At 45.1% G+C, this 14,587-nt stretch overlaps 1 protein-coding gene across 1 annotated transcript in view; it reads left to right on the forward strand.

Moving 5' to 3' along the window:
* Window positions 1-14,587, forward strand: part of DNAH8 (dynein axonemal heavy chain 8) — a 577,606-nt gene that overhangs the window by 54,242 nt on the left and 508,777 nt on the right. The gene's annotated exons all lie outside the window — the stretch shown is intronic.

Raw genomic sequence — 14,587 nt, forward strand, 5'->3', positions numbered from 1 at the left:
TCCTTGGTACATGAATGCCTAAATCCACCAGATGAGAGGAACCTTTCAAAAAAGTATTACTAATTAAAACAATCTCTTCCTCATTGTTTTCTCTTAAAATAAAAATAAATGATCAGTTATTTTCAAAACTCATAGTCCCTGATTCAGGAAACCACATAAACACGTGCTTTCGTCCATTCTAATTTAGGACAGCACTTAAGCACTTGTTTAAGTCCCATTGACTTCACATCAAACATACGATTAGGTGCTGTCCTGAATAGGGATGCTTTCCTGGATCAGGCCTGTCTGTATGCCATTAGCAGTGTGTGTGGTGTTTTTTTTAGTGTTTGTATTTTTGGAATGTTTGCCTTGGCGCTCTGTGGAATGCCTGATCCGGCCTCTAAAGTAATCATTAGTGTGAAATATAATCTTCAACCTGGCGATGTTTGTGATTCATGCCAGCTGGTAGATGTCTCCATTATGAGAAACCAAATGCATACAAAAAGAGATTTTAGTGTTTCAATTTTAACTTTGGAATTAGAGTATCTGTATAAATAATGCTTAATCTTCAAGTGATTGTCCACATGGATTCACTCTTGATGAACATGTGACCCATGTGTGCAAGATCAAATTTTTTGAATAGAAGTGTCTGTTGGAGTTGTGCCTGTGCCCATTTGCCATCCTGCTTCCTACAGCAGAGGGTATAAAAGGCAGAGTGGCTGCAAACCATGCTGAGTTCCCTTTTACTGCTTCTAGCTACTAGATGAAACCCACAGTATCCACATTCCTTTCTTTGCGAGGAATTAGAAAGTTTTTCAAGTTTAAAGTTTTAGTAGTTAGATTTTCTTTGCTGTTTGACTGGTTTTTGTTTGTTTGTTGGTTGTAATCTTAGTTAGAAGTAGAGGTAGGTTTTCTACTCTGTTCTGGGTCTTTCCTTGGCACATACCTCCCTCTATGAGAGGTTTCTACCTCTCCATGCCCCATGCTCATACTCCCACTGAACAGGGGGCTACCCACCTGTGTATAGCTCAAATGGTAGATCCTAAGTTACTGGGCTTCAAGATCTGGCTGTCTTGTGATGCTGCCATCCCAGTCAATGAGGCCATACTTGGTGTGCCATGGCAAGGGACTTGTTCTGGCACACTGTTCTATCTGTAAGTCCTTTTCAAGGAGGACCCAGAAGGCCAAGGGGTGAAGGTGAAGCTGTTCCTACTGGAATGCTTGATGCAAATGTCCTTTGACTGGGAAGATCCTCAGAGAAAATACTGACACTGGGTCTGCTGCACATGATCAGGACTCCAATTAGCCGTGATACCATCCTGAGCTCCTGTTCTGCCTCATGGAAGTCTTCTGCATCAGCCACACTGGAGATGGTACTGGAGTGTAGCCACAGGGAATATCACTCTAATGAGCAGAGCCGGTAACGACTCCCTTGCGGGGAACAGGGACAGAAAGCCTCTCCTAAGATTTGGGCATTGAGAGGTCTTAAGGTTGATACCCATACCAAGTCCTGGAGATGAATGCATGGCTGTGCAGATGGGGTTGATGTTATGGCTTTGGATTTCTGGATCATCAGGATGCTGTTCAAGGAACAAGAATCATCACTTGATCATTGGCCTGGTTTGTTCATTCCCTTTGAAGCATCTGGCATTGGCCACTGTTGGAAGACAGGTTACTGGGTTAGATGGACCATTGGTCTGACTCAATATGGCCATATTCTTATGGGATGCTGTTCCAGGAAGGAGGACTGCTGGGAAGAGATGGGGTCCTCTTGACTAAGAAGGGGAAGAGCCTCTTCTCACACTGACAAGCCAACCTGGTAAAGAGGGCTTTAAACTAGCTTCACAGGGGCAGGTGATGAAAGTCTACAGGTAGGTATAAAAAGGAGAACTTAACAGAGGGCTAGATGTTTGAGGGGGAATGGAAAATTATGATAGTCATGGGAACAGCAAGAGGGAAAACTGGGGGAATCTGTTAACAACTAGATGTCTGTATGCAGATGCAAGGACTATGGGGAATAGAGATGGAGAACTTGAAGTATAGGTAGACAAGCTAAATTATGACTTAACTGGTATTGCTGAGACTTGGTGGGTTAAATCTCATGCCTTGAATATTGGTATAGAGAAGTATAGCTTGTTCAGAACGGACAGATAGCAAAAAAAGAGGCGATATTGCATTATACATCAAGAATATATACACTTGTTCTTAGGTCCTGAAGGGCGTGGGAGGCAGACCAGTTAAAAATCTGCGTGAAGATAAAAGGGGGGAAAACAGGGTGATGTCATGGTAGGGGTCTACTGTTGACCAGCAAATCAGGAGGAGGAGACGTTTGTAGGACAAAGAACAGAAATGTCCAAAACACGAGACCTGTGTTTTAAGGGACTTTAACTACCCAGGCATCTGTAATAAAAATAATACGGCAAGACCCAAAATATCCAGTAAGTTTTTAGAATGTATTTGGGACAACTTCTTATTTAAGAAGGTAGACTGGATAACCAAGGAGGCGGGCTATTTTAGAGTTGAGGAATTTGCTTACAGCCTTACCAACATTGGTCCATGTTAAGAAAATCTAGGGAAAAAGGAGTTCAGGAGTCCTGACAGTTTCTCAAAGAGACAATATTAAAGGCATAATATCCTGATATGAAGGAAAGAGAGGGAGAATAGTAAGAAGCCAATATGACTCTATCTGGAGCTCTTTAATGACCTGAAAATCAAGAAGGCGTCCTACCAAAAGTGGAAACAGACAGATTGCTAAGGAGGAGTACAAGAGATCAGTGCAAGCACGTAGGGGCAAAATTTGTGGGTATGTTTACACAGCACACTAAGCCCAGGCCAAGTTTAAGCCCTAGCCCCCCTTCCATCCACAAAGAAATCAGTCTAGGATGACCAGATGTTCTGATATTATTGGGACTGTCCCAATATTAGGGGCCTTGTCTTATATAGGCAACTATCCCCCTCTCCCCACCCCCCCAAAAAAAAAGTATCCCGATTTTTCACACTGGCTATCTGGTCATCCTGAATCAGCCTGACTTGGGCCAGTAACCCCTCTGGACTTGGGCCCTTCGACCCTGCTAGGGGGGTTGGTCAGAGACCAAGTTCTTCTGTGATGTGGGTCAAAGCCCAGGCATTTTGCAGCATGGATGCAGCTCAAGTCCGGGTTGGCAGATTCGGGTCTGGAGAGTCTGTCATCACTATCCCATAATCCCCTTAGGTGTGCTTTCCAGCCCTTCCAGCCCAAAACTTCCAACTTGCTTCCCAGGAACTGGAAGCAATTTCTTGATTCAGATATAGCTGCTTGGTCTTTAACTCTTCATTTCCACATGGACTGCTCAATTGGAAACATAGTCAACCCTGACATATATTAGCTATGACCAGCACAAAGATTAAGTCCTGCATGAAGCATGCTACTAGGTGGCCAGAGGGACACAGCTTGTTTCTGGTTAACCTCTGGTGCAAGTTGAGCAAGACATTTGATTTCAGCAAGAACATAAGAAAGGATCGTGTCTTCAAAGCTATATCCAAGTATCTGGAGATGTTGAGGATCGACTGGATAGCAGAACAATGCAGAAAGTGAATGAAGCATCTGAATGTAGACTGCTGCAAAGTTAAGGATGCTAATGGCACTTCTGAGAACTCCCTGTCTTCCTACCTCTTTTATGAGGAATTCAGCTGGGTTCTGGGAACTGTAGTGAGCACGGAGCTCACAGTGGTGCATGACAATCTGCTGAGCAGAGATGGCACTCTTATAGCCCCCCTGCCCTTGGTCACAGGCACTGCTGGAGAAGAGCTAGTCACTGGAGGAAGGGCAAGAAGTGACCCTGATGCTGAGGCTGATAACCAGTGAAGCTATGCTGCTGGGACAGCTACAGCTGGGAAGCAGCTAACTTCAGAACAGGCATCAGAGGAAGAGCCTGGTAAGTTTCTGTCACCATGTTCGTTTTTATTAATATATGGATGTGAATGATTTATGGCTTATGGCCCTATGAAGTATTAATACAAGCCGTGGTTTTAGTGTGCTTCTGGTCAGGGAAGAACCTATGACATTCACTAGTACTCCCTTCTCTCTGACACCATGTAGGGTTCAATATGAACACCACAGAAAGGAAAAGGTTAAGCAGTTATAACATTTTTACTAGTTCCTCACTATTGGGATTCCTTCTGAGACCTTTTTCAGTAGTCTTATCCAGAAATCTTGTCCACTTCTTGGAGAACACTTCATCCAGTTCTCTAGGATCCAAAAAACTCAGACTCCAGATTTCATCACTCAGGTTCCTTTATTTGACATATCGCAAACCTATGCTCATTTGATCAGACCCAAGCATGGGTGGGTGTAAAATGTGCCACACATCCAACATTACATAGAAAACCTCTTCCTTTTATATACATTTACACATTACATTATGTATGAAATGTACCCTGTGAATTCATCCAGTCCAATTGCAATTCACACATGCAAAACTCACCAGAAAGGCCAAGGAGACCAGGGGGCAGGGGAGACCCAGGAATAGCTGGACATGTCATTTCAGAACATGCACCTTTCACTGTTTTGGCACTGTTTGCTTGTTGTTTGTATGTTTTGTTAGTAGTCAATCTGCCTTTCTGGTTCTTACAGTGATATGTAAATATCTCTATAAAATAAAGCACACAAGGCTACAATAGCAAGTTTTATTATGTGTAATTTAAAAGTGGCACAAATCGTAATGAGTGACATCACATGTACAGTCTCAATAAATTTCATCATAAAAATTTACAAAGCTTCATCACAGCAATCCGTAAACTTTGAGTTGCAATACATTGCCAGTGTTCATAAAATACATATCTCCATACATTTCATGAAAGTGTTTACAAAATTCATAATACGTAATACCAATATACTGAAAAAAAATCCCACAGCTGCCATACACCCATCCGCAGCACAACCTCAAATACCATTTCATTCCCCCTCATGCATTGGACCATGCAAATCCACTATGTAGGAGCACAAAACAACCCTGATTTCTATTGTGCTTATGGATCTAGCACCAGTCATGAGAGGTGCTCTAACTGGCTGCATGTACCAGTTCAAATTAAAAGATTCCCCTTTGTACTTGCAGACATTGTGCAGACTGCACTGGCAACACTAGCATCCAAATGGTTTTAAAGGCAGCACCTATGGAATTTCAATCTGCCAAATGCACATTTCACCACCATCCTACAGCTACTGAGTGTGTAATTGAACATTCTTTGCCAGCTCTTCTGAAATCAGGATACAGTTTCATAAGCTATGGCAACAGGAGATAAGTGGGGTCCCTTAGAATAACAGTCGGGACAGTAACCCCATTTATAACAATGCCATTCAGTGGAAATAATGTCCTAGCTTGTCTTTAAACATAAAATCCTGATCTGTAGAGCACCTTGCAAGTGCATCTCATGTTAGTGTCCATGATTCTGCTCTGTGGTTGACAAGGGCTTGCATAACAATGGAGTAGAACCCTTTGTGGTTTATATACTCATGCAGTTCTTGTAGAGGCCAAACTATAGTCCTATTAGTGGCTCTGGAGCTGTTTGGAAAGCCCAATCTCTCAAAGCCAGCAATTATTTCAGGACCATTTGTGAAGCTCCCCACCTTTGGATATATCATAATCCTGATCAACTCACAAACCTCTGCCATAACAATCCCCACAGTTGATTTGCTAACTTCAAACTGGTTAGCCACAGACATGTAGCAGTCTGGGGTAGCCAGCTTCTAGATGGCTATAGTGACCTGCTTCTGGACCAGCATGGACTCCCTCCATGAAGGTGAGTGTTTTGGTGCAGGATGGTTGATGTAAGCTGATCACAAACCTCCAGGAACGTCTGCTTCTTAATGTGAAAGTTCTATACCCACTGTTGGTCGTACCAGGTCTGGATGATAATGAGATCACATAAGTCTGTGCTTGTAACCCTGCTCTAGAAGCACTGGTTTATGTAGGGGGAATCTGCAGCTAAAACAACAGGCAAGAGCAGTTTCAACTGTGTCACAGCTGGCATGTCAGCATCCCCCTCCAAGAGATGCCTTTGGCAGTTCAGAAACTGCTGCCGAAATGCCCACCAGCATCTTGCAGGACCTCCACCTGATTTCCAAAATCAGTCTAACAGCATGAGGTGGGGAAGTTCTAATTTGTACTCTGCTGTAGGTGCAGTAGCGTCCCTGTGCCTGGGATCGGAGATCTTTGGTAGCAATGCCTGTTGGGCCGCACATGCACTCCTCCCCATCTGACGCCATGAGTGGTGTCTATGTAGCACTGTGCAGTCCAAGCACTCTCAGTTCCTTCTCAACCACCCTTGGTCTTGGACGGAATCCTGAGAAGAGCCCTTCATACCTCTATAGTACTTTTAGTAATAGTAGTGTTTCCATTATAACTTCGTAGTTATTAGCTGTTTCCCTTATTTTTCTTTTTCCCCCCTTTCATTTTTTCCCTTTGCTCTTTCCTCTCCATTATTCTTTAGATTAGTGTAGGTTTCCTTATTTCTATGCCCTTCCAAAAAGTTCTCCCTTCTCGGGGGGCTATGCCGAGATCCCCCGGGTTTAAGAGGTACTTCTCATGTTGTGAGGCCATCCCCATAAGCAACAGTCAGTCACTCATGGTGTGTATGTTGCTTGGGGTGAGGGGCATGTATCACAAAAGTGCCCCCACTGCCTCAAATTGAAAGCGCTGTCCAGAAAGGACCGTGAACTGAGACTAAAATTTTTATGAATGCGGAGTTCACTGCGACCAGCCTTAGACCCTGGTCTCAATACCTCTCCTGCGCAGTAGTCACCATTGGCACAGTCATTGGCTGACCCCTACATGCCGCACACCACTATCAGAAAATATATGTTCTCCCGCCCAGATGAGAAGAAAGGGGCCCTGAACTCACCCATCAGGGAGCCACCTCAAAGAAAGGCATCCCTTGTGAGGTTGGTAGCCTTGATATCTTCCAGGGCGAGACTTAGCTCTTACGACCACCCACGCATCTCTGCTACTGGCGCTAGGGAGAGGTCCAAGAGCCCTAAATGTGCAGGACCACATATAGTAACACTGTCACTTGGGAACAAGAAGGACTGTTCAAAGATTTTCAAATCAGCACTGACTGCCTCAACTGAAATGACTTTGAGTGCCTTGACACTGACCAAATAATCAGCACTGACCAAGCCGTTTGCAGTGGCCAAGCCCTCCGCACCAGCCAGGTCTTCAGTACCAACCAAGCCCTCAGCACCAATGCAACCCCCGGCACCATCTACTGTTTGCTCTTCTTGGCACCAGCAATGTCCTCAATCTCTGCACAACCACTGGTACTGATGATGCTCCTACTGGTACCATAGAAGTTTCTATACCCAAGAAACCAGATTGTCCCTGACACTCCAGAGTCACTGCTCCTCTGTACCAAGCTCCCCATGGCTCATACCTCTTCCCTGGAGACACAACACCGTTGTCCTTCACCACCAAGGACCACACAACCATTTCTAGCAAGGAGGAAGAGGTGGAGTACTCCATTGCACCTCGTACCCCACCATCATATCAAGGGCAGCCACACAAAGAATAATCTTTTCATCCTTGATACCCATTCCCAGAGACCAGAAGTGAACCAGGTTTCTGGTAGGGACCCCCCATGGATGCAAACCCATATGCCACTTCCCCCACATTGGCCCTATTGGGACCCTTGGGCCGCGTATAAGGCACACTTTCCCAACCTCCCACGAGCAGAGACAGGGACATATACACTCTCCATCCTCATCAGTCTCTAGATTGCCTGGCCCTCAACCAGAATTACTAGAGGAACAGTTTATACCACCAGCCCACTTCTCCTGATGAGGCCATCATGCCACCACCACCAACATCAGCAAATGACTTTAAAAAGTTCCAAGAACTGTTCTGCAGGATTGTGAATTGCCTCCAGATCCCCCTGGAGGAAGTCAGAGAGCAACAGCACAAGTTGCTCAACATCTTGCATGCTTGTACATTGGCAGAATTCACACTCCCGATCAACAACGCCTTGTTGGACCCTGCCACCGTGATCTGGCAGATGCCAACATGAATACCACCCATCTGCAAGCCAGCAGAAAAGAAGCACTATGTCCCCACTAAGGACATGGAATTTCTCTTTTCCCACCCTACTCCAAACTTCTTCATTGTCAATGTGGTGCAAAAGAAGGGGCGACAACACCATTCTAGGACTATCCCTATGACAGGGACTGGAAGAAGCTAGATTTCTTTGGTCGCAAAGCACACTCCTCAGCAACTCTCCAGTTCTATATTGCTAATTATGAGGCACTGCTAGCCAAATATAATCACATCAACTATTCCAAGTTTCAGGAATTTAGCCAACACCTTCCAGAGGACAAAAAAGAGCAGCTCCAGGCACTGGTGATGGAAGGACAACTTCTGGTCCACATGGCGCTGCAAGCCTCTCTGGACACCACGGATGTGGTGGCCCACTCTGATGATTAGATGAGCCTCATGGCTTCACCAGAGAGGTGCAGACCACTGTGAAAGATCTGCCCTTTGAAGGATCTAAACTCTTCGCTGAGTGCATGGATGAGTCCCTGCATTCTTTAAAAGATTCTAGAGTAATGCTGCATTCACTTGGTATACATGCACCAGCACCAGAGAAGACAGGAAGATATCAACATACCCCAAGGTCTCAACCTCCACATTTCACCCCTCAGTAGTAGTATGACACAATGCAGGTGACAGAGACCTCCTCCCACACAGAGACACACACCAGTGCAATGGACTGTGCCCCTCCCCCCATCCAGCTCCAAACAACAATTTTGAAAATTTGGTTGAGGCCCCAAGATGCCTTCCCCTGGTCCAGGTGCTGCAACCATCTCCAATAACCCATCAATTTGTCTACTCCTTGACCCACTTATACTCATCATGGTGACAAATCACCATGGACAAGTGGGTTCTGGAAATTGTCAACAAAGGGTATTCCATTCCTCTCTCTCTGCAGCATACCTACTCGGACACCAGAACACCATGGCAGATTCATTAAGCAGGAGATCCTCACAAGTCTATGAGTGGGAGTTAGACACAAGAACCGTACAATACATATTCAACCACTGGGGATTCCCAAGCGGCTGATCTCTTCGCCTTCACAATTCTGCTCAAGAGTGGGTTTGGGTCACTGATCTCTGGGAGACACCTTCCTCATACATGGGCTGCACCCTTACTCTACACCTTTCCACCCTTTCCCCTACTGCTCATAGTACTTCACAAGATACAGATGGAACAAGCCAGAGTCATTCTCATAGTCCCATCCTGGCCAGGACAGATATGGTATCTTTACCTCATGCACATGATGGTCTGTCCACCAATCACCCTGCAGTTGACTTCACACCTCCTCTCGCAGGATGCAGGCCAAATCCTCCATGTGAACTGAGAACTTTTCCACCTGAAGGCATGGCTCCTTCATGGTTTCAGGATCCAGAGCTGACCTGTTCGGAAGAGGTAAAGGAGATTCTTTTAAATAGAAGACGTGCTACAACTTGCTATACTTATCTACATAAATGGAAAAGATTCTGGACTTGGTGCGATACCAACCATGTCCCAGCAACGAACCATTCATTCTAGACTATATTCTAGAACTTAAAAGATTAGGACTGTTCACAAGCTCCGTTCGTGTACATCTGGCTGCCATTACTGCATTCCATCCCAAGATAGAAGTTCATTCCATATTTATCCAACCATTAACAAAAAGATTCCTTAAGGGCCCTCAAAACCTTTACCCTCAAATCCGAGACCCCACCCCACCTTGGGATCCCGGACTAGTTTTGTGCCGTCTCACCAGCTCTCTGTTTGGACCCATGGCAACGTGCTCCTACATACATCTATCCATGAAAACAGAATTTCTCATCACCTTCACTGCTGATTCCTTGTGACTACATTGATTGGTTAGTCAGTTCACAGCATTTAGTTAGTCCTTGATGTCCTTCTTGGATGAGGTTTAGGATTTTTCCTCTCATTTCATTTGGAAATAAGATGCAGTCACCTTTCATCACAAGTCCACTTGGCTCATTTGTCCACATACTGCAAAGGACTCTTGTCACTTCCTTAATTTCCATTAGATACTTAGGCCACCCACCCCTAATGTAACTTAGAACTTCTTGAAACTATTTCTGTCAATGTTGCTTATTGTAACTGGTATAGTCTATTTTCTGACACTGGTCTTTATGCATCCACAGCATCCACATAGGCCTGTATGTAATTTTCAAGTTCACGGGTAGTTGAGTGTGATGCTGGGGTCCGTGACAGTCTTTTTGCTACTACCACATTTTCCACCAGGAATGTATTTAGCAATTGGGTTAAATTACATTAACTTTATCAGTAGACATTGGCATCTTAGAGGTGTTTGATCCAGGTCTTTTCCACTGATGAAGGTTGTAAGTGATTTATGGTCTGTTATCAGTGTAAAAGCATCCAATCCACACAGACATCTGTAGAAGTTTTGACATACCTATACAGTTGCCACACACTCCTTTTCAATCTATGCATATAGTTTGTCTGCTTGTGCGAGTGTGCAAGAGCAAAATGCAACTGCCTTCTACACAGATCCATGTGTAACCCTTCTGCCCGTCAGAGTTGGCAGCAACAAGGGCCGGGTTCAATATCTAGGGGTTCCATTCCAATAACACAATGCAAACCGGCTCGAGCCCCCACCCAGTGACCTGGGACAAATATATACCAACCCCGCTGGGCGCCTCCAAGAGGCAATACTTCCCCTCTCGCAAGCACATAGTCCGAGTGTAGCAAAAGCCTTTTAATAACAGAGAGAAACAATGTGGCATTATGTTGGGGAAACACCACCAACAGGATTCATAACACAACCCATGAGCAAAAAAAAAAACCCACCCCAGGCAAATTGGGGCATGGCCTTTTCCCTTTGGTTCTTGAGTCCAGCAACCCCAAATCACCCAAAGTCCCAAAAGTCCAATGCCCCAAAAGTCTCTGTCCCTGGTCAGGGCAGCCCCAGAGTTCGAAAGTTTATCTGCAGAGCTTTACCTCCCAACCTGGGTGGAAATGGGACGGGGGTAAGAGGCACCTTACATGATCTGAAGCTGACCGCCCCATAGCTCCATAGTGGCGCTCCGCTCCGGCAGCCGCCCCACGAACTCCTTCGCTCAGCTGCGCTCCGCTCCGGCAGCCGCCCCACGAACTCCTTCGCTCAGCTGCGCTCCGCTCCGCCAGCCGCCCCACGAACTCCTTCGCTCAGCTCCACGGCCCACAAGCAGCTCCTGCCATCCACACACTGCTCCGTGTCGAACTGCTTCACCAGCCATCCCGCAAACTGCTCCACAATATATCTTCAGGCTCCCCCACTACTTAACACAACACTCAGTGATTTCAGCTCTTAGGTGAATTCAGCTTGTAGTAGGGGAGCCCCAGTGCTGGTGCATTGTCAGCCCAAAGTGAGCTCAGCAGCCTATAACTAGACTTCTAATGAAATCAAAATTAGCTCTGATATTCCACAGTGGAGAGAGGAGGAAGTGCAATTAGCATGTAAGGCCCTCACCAAGGGGCCCATGCCACCAAGTATTACTACTTGTCCCCAGCCTCTCTCCATTCACACAGTTTTGGAACCCATGACCCTTGCCTAGCGAGTGCTACTTAGTTGATGGTGAATCCCTCCATCATAACAAAAGGCCATGTACAGTTCCAAGCACAGTTCCCATAATCAGGGTAATAACAATTTATTCTTCCTGCCCCAATAACAGAGACACTGGGGATCCCACAGCAGCCAAAGTGACCATTTGGGCAGCTATGGTCTCATTCTAGGCGTGGTGGGTGTGCCTATGCAAATGAGATCGGCCCCTGAAGTTCTTTTCCACAACTTGCCACACCTCACCACCAGATGTCAGGGTGGAGCTCATCCTGACACTGCTTACACATGTTATTGCAACAGTACACCAGCTATGCCACAGCCGACTGTTTGGAGAATACTGTAGCTCCTTTCACTTTGAGAAGAAAGTCATGCAGTGTTGGGAGGATGCATTTTTCAGTCACAACTTTTTCATTTAGTCTTTTAAGATCCACACAGATTTGTATTTTTCCATTTTTCTCTGTAACTGGTACTGTTGGGGCACACCAGGGTGCTGGCTCAGATTTTCTCAGTTATGCCAATCCATTCCATTCTCTTTAACTCAGTTTCCACTTTATGAAGTAATGAGAATCCTGTGGTGTATGTACACTGTATGATTTAGCATTGCCTTTTACGGTTATTTGTACTGAGTCTCCTTTCAAAAGTTCACTATCACCAAATGTTCCATTGAATTCTTCCACCTTTCTCACTAGGCCCATCATAGCTGCCATGATGCAGCTGGGTAGGTTGTTGGTCTTTGATCTTTTGATCACATATGCTCTGAATACATAGCTTTTTGTCTTTGTAAATTGTTTGTGTGATGAACTGGCTTGTGCAGTTCAGAATATCTCCAGGGCTAATCAAGGCTGAGTCATGATTTCAGCTCTGGGAGGCATTGAAAGTGATTGTAAGTCCCTTCTGAGATGATGGTCACATCTGCTCCTGAGTCAGTTTTAAAGTCAAATAGTCTTTTCAGTTCACTCTCCAGACAGGTTCTGTGTCATCATGGGTGATAGATTACAGAAACAATGGTTCTTGATTGTAATAAGCTGCAAAAATTATATATTCTATGCATGTTTTCCATATTTTACTTTAGTTGGACACACATCTTGAGCTGTGAAATTTTCTACTTCTTGTGTAATTAGTCTAAAATGCTTTTTGCAGTTTGCCTGAAATCTGCCCCTCTTAGTCTCAGGAGTCTTTTGGTAATTACTCTTAGCATCTACAGCTTCTAAGTGTGACAAAGCTCTGTCCTTGACTCCGTGGGTCCTGCGTTTCCTGGCGGATTTCACAAGCCTCAGAGTCTCACTGTGACCCTCCACGTAGCCCTTCTCTCTCTAGAGGCAAGGGTCACAGCCTACTGAGCCATTTTCATCATAAGCCAACAAGGTGGGGTGAGGTGAGGAGAAGCTATCCTCCCTTGCACAGTCTCTGTTGTCTACCAGTCTCAGTGATTAATTGGGGGGCAAAAGAGGAACCCAGGCCCACCCTCTACTCCGGGCTCCAGCCCAGGGACCCTAATAGTATCAGCTATGGTAGCTGACTTTTTAGAAACAGGACGCATACAATTTCCTGGACCACTTCCCCACAGCAGCCCCCACTTCCTCAAGATCCACTTCACCCTTACCTCAGGGCCTCCTTCCTTATGCCTGATATGGTTTGTACTGCTCAGTCTCTCCAACAGCTCGACTTTCTCCTACAGCTCCTGACACGCGCACCCACCTGATTGGCTTCAGGTGTCCCAAACAGCCTAGCTGTCCTCCCTGCCTTCTGGAAAGATCTTAATTGGCCCCAGGTGTCTTAATTAACCTGGAGCAGTTGCCATTTGCTTGTCCTGGTACCAGGGATTTGTTTAGCCTGTGGCTAATATCTCTCTCTCCCATTACTTTACTATAGCCATCTGGCCTTGTCCCATCATATAAGTTAGTTTCAGATTTTTCAAGTTTGAGAAGTTGCCCTTGGTTTTCTGTTTTACTAGCTCAGACTGCTTTTCTGTTTTCTGTGTGTAGGGCCTGTTTTTAATTGTAGCTGCTGTGAAAGGCTTTTGTCTGATAACCCAATAATCAGCCTATCTCTGATATTTACGTGTATTGCATTCACAGAATGACAGTTTTCAGCCAGTGCATACAGAATTCTTATAAAACATTCAACATTTTTGCCTGGTTCTTGAATTCTCTGGTGAAAGCATGCTCTTTCATAAACTTTATTTCTCGGCGGTATAAAGTATGTGTCAAACATTGCCCAAACTCTTTTATAGTCATCTTTATCACAGTCTTCAGTAAAGGTGAATGATTTAAAGATATGCTCTGCCTGCTTCCCCATAGCAAAAATTAAAGAGCATACCTCGCTATATGTCCAGTTTCCTTGTGGAGTTTGTTTGCAATGTGAAATCTTGCAAAATATTGCTTTCAGTCTGTCTATTCTGAAGGTTTTGTCAAAACAGAAGTTCTGAGGGGCACTGAAGAGTGGCATGTTGATGAGATCATGCAAACTTTGTTGCTTTTCTTTCCTTCTGTCTGCAATCTGTGTTGATTTGTTCCTTCTGTTTCTGTTCTCCTCTTGCACTACTTTACTTCTGATAGCATTTCATGTATACCTTGTACACAGTACTGCAGGTCAAGCTTTTGTACCAGATATGGGCTGGCTACAGAGCTTCCTTACCAGGGTCATACAACATAGATGTGTCCATGATAAGATCTTTAATGTAGTGCCAGGTGTGGCTGAGGTTAGCTTAAATAAGGTATGTTATACTCAGTGCTTATAATATTGTTCAGCCTTCCATTTCATCTTGCTCCTGCAGGTATCCAGTGTCACCAGATCTGTGGCTGACCAAGGAGCCCTCTGCAGCTCTGCTGTCACAACCTCACTCTCTCCTTCCCTTGACAACAATGCTGCAGAGGGCTCTCTGAGCTGCTACAAGGCCAGTGACACATGATCCCTGCAAGTACAAGTATGGGGGGAGGCTGCACTTGTGCCTTCTGTTACCTATGGCTGTTTTTTTCATCGATTTCAGTGTTTCAGCTAAAAT

The sequence above is a fragment of the Lepidochelys kempii genome, chromosome 3 (genome assembly GCF_965140265.1).
Source record: "Lepidochelys kempii isolate rLepKem1 chromosome 3, rLepKem1.hap2, whole genome shotgun sequence".
Classification (NCBI taxonomy): Eukaryota; Metazoa; Chordata; order Testudines; family Cheloniidae; genus Lepidochelys; species Lepidochelys kempii.